Here is a 2,500-nt window from a genome sequence, read left to right as displayed (position 1 = left end):
CCTCCTCACCCCCACCCCCTCCTTTTTGCTTTTCCTTTTGTGTGCTGACGAGGAATTGGGAGAGGAAAAGAGAAGGGTTGAGACTGTCACGAAAAGGAAAAGAAAAACACAAGTGGTGTAACCTGGGACTGCTGTTCAACATACATAACTGAAAAAGGGGAATGTTTTACAATGATTCAAAAAAATCTTTAGAGAGAGAGAGAGAGAGAAAGTGAGAAAGTGAGAATGTGAAACTCCAGATTTTTATAGCGTGACTGAGAAAGACACAGAGTACTGTAAACTTCAAAAAGTGACAATAATGTCAAAAAACATGGAGTAAACCGATTACCGAAAAGACAAAAAATAGAAAAAAATGTCTTTAAAACTTTACCCTCAGCTTTGACAGTTATTTTTTTTTGAAGAACTCAGTTACCTCCCCTTTTTTTGTGTTATCCTAAACTTTTTTCTCGTTGATTATTTATTAAAAAAAAAAACAAAAAAAAACAGTATCATTTGGGGAAAAAAAAACCCTTTTGAGACACCCTGAACCACTACAAAAAGCTTAGGGTTACAGAAATTTGCCTTTTTATGTGTATTTATTTGCATAATTTGTGTGTTGTGTGGTGATTTTGCAAGCGTGAGTTTTGTTTTGTATTTTGGTGGTGGGGGTTTTTTTTTTTGCGGGCGATGGTGGAGGTGGGGTGAACATGTTTTGACCTCTTGGAGGCGCTGTCGAGAGGGGATGCCTCGTAGCATGATTCGTTTAGCCCCGAAGACCCCCCTCCCCCAAAAACCCTTACCCTCTTTTTGTTTTGTGAAGACCTGAATAAACGTTTTATGAAACTTTTAACCTATGACGCGTTTGGTACGGTTATGATTGATGACGCTGATGAAATCACTAAGCTTCAGCAGGTGGAATTTTAACCAGTAACTGTCAGTGTCTTGTTGCAGAATCACTACCACAGAGGAGATCAAAGTTCTATCAGAATGACTGCGGATGAACTTGATGAACTCATGTATAAAAATGAGAGGCGCTCTCTCTCTCTCCCTCTCTCTGTTTGTCTGCCTCCCCCCTCTCTCTCTCTCTCTTTCTCTCTCTCTCTCTCTCTGTCCTCCTCTCATTACACACCTGTCAGTGCATGTGCGTGTTTTTTTTTTGTTTTTTCTGATAAATATCTGCAGCTCATTACTGAGATTTGGCACAGGCAGAAAAAAAAAAACAAAAGAAAATTCCGACTCCGACTGCAGCGGCCAGGGACGGGAATGAAACGGGAAGCCAAACAGCAGGAGCGCCGTGGACGATGGAAGCATGCTCCGTGCTTTACTACGTGAAACATTCCAAGTCTAGCATGCCTAAGGTGCAAGTATCAGTTAGAGTGTGTGTGTGTGTGTGTGTGAGAGGTTGATGTAGTCGACGCGATGCATGTCTCCTGTACCGTAGTTGTCTATAGCTGAGACCTCTTTGAGCATGTGGTTAACAGCCAGTCATCTCTGTAGTCAAAACCACACACACAAACACACACACACACACACACTCTCTCTCTCTCACCTATCTTACCTATTCCTTCTCCACCACAGGATGTTTGTACAGTCGACAGCGTGTGTGGTGAGAGAGGTAGCTCACCTGCTGCAGAGTGAGAGAGAGAGAGAGAGAGAAAGCCAAGTCAGAGGAGGAGAAAAAAAAAAACGACAAAGTCATGCTGCCCTAATTACATCTCTGTGCATCCTCTGGTTTCGGCGTCTCTGTTACTGCAATCCACCTGCGTGTAGGTTCTTCGCGTAAACGAAACGCCTCAGACGCATAAACGCATACAGCATTTTAATTAGCACTTCATTTTTTTTTTTTATTATTTTTATTTTGTTGCTGTAGTTGATGTTGTTGGTTTGTGTTTCTTAATAGGTGCTTATTTCTCCTCTGCAGGAAATCTCTCCCAGATTATAATCTCTGATGTCAGATGTGATAAAAAAAGAGAGGCAGCCATAAAAACAACCCCTATCGTACAACCTGACATCAAAGAAAATTACACACCTTAGACCAACGATAAAACTATACATATAAATATATATATATATATAAACACACACACACACACACACATAATATATGTATAAGACCAGACATGCAATGTGTGTGTGAGAGAGAGAGAGAGAGACAGAGAATGCACAAGGCTGAGATAATTACAGTTTTGGTAATTACTTATTGACCTACCTTGTCTTTATACATGAAGACCCTTGACTCTTGTTGTAGTGAAGAGAGTGTGAGGTCTTGGGGGGGTCGAAGAGGAAGATCTCTGGTTTTGGTGGGGGGGGGGGGGCTGTGGTGCGGAATGTGTGAAACAGATTTTTGTTCGTTAGTTTTTTCAAATTTAATTTTAATTCGTTTTCATTTTTTAATATTTTAAGAGTTGTTGAGTTGCTCTTGTTCAGGTTGCACCATGGTTGACGAAGACAATTCATGCTAAACTGTGCTGACTGATCTAAAATTTGATTTTGTAGTACTTGTAGTACCACTTGTGGTACT

General features: G+C 40.7%; 1 protein-coding gene across 1 annotated transcript in view; it reads left to right on the top strand.

The window, feature by feature from the left end:
• The window catches only part of nat14 (N-acetyltransferase 14 (GCN5-related, putative)), a 2,162-nt gene extending 2,155 nt beyond the window's left edge, over nucleotides 1–7 (top strand). The window contains exon 3 of the mRNA XM_030784458.1: nucleotides 1–7. This exon is cut by the window's left edge and continues 839 nt beyond it. The gene's annotated coding sequence lies outside the window, so the exon portion shown is untranslated.
• Nucleotides 8–2,500: the final 2,493 nt, after the last annotated feature.

Source organism: Chanos chanos, chromosome 9 (assembly GCF_902362185.1).
Source record: "Chanos chanos chromosome 9, fChaCha1.1, whole genome shotgun sequence".
In the NCBI taxonomy this organism is placed as follows: Eukaryota; Metazoa; Chordata; class Actinopteri; order Gonorynchiformes; family Chanidae; genus Chanos; species Chanos chanos.
This window is presented reverse-complemented; position numbering and strand designations above follow the sequence as displayed.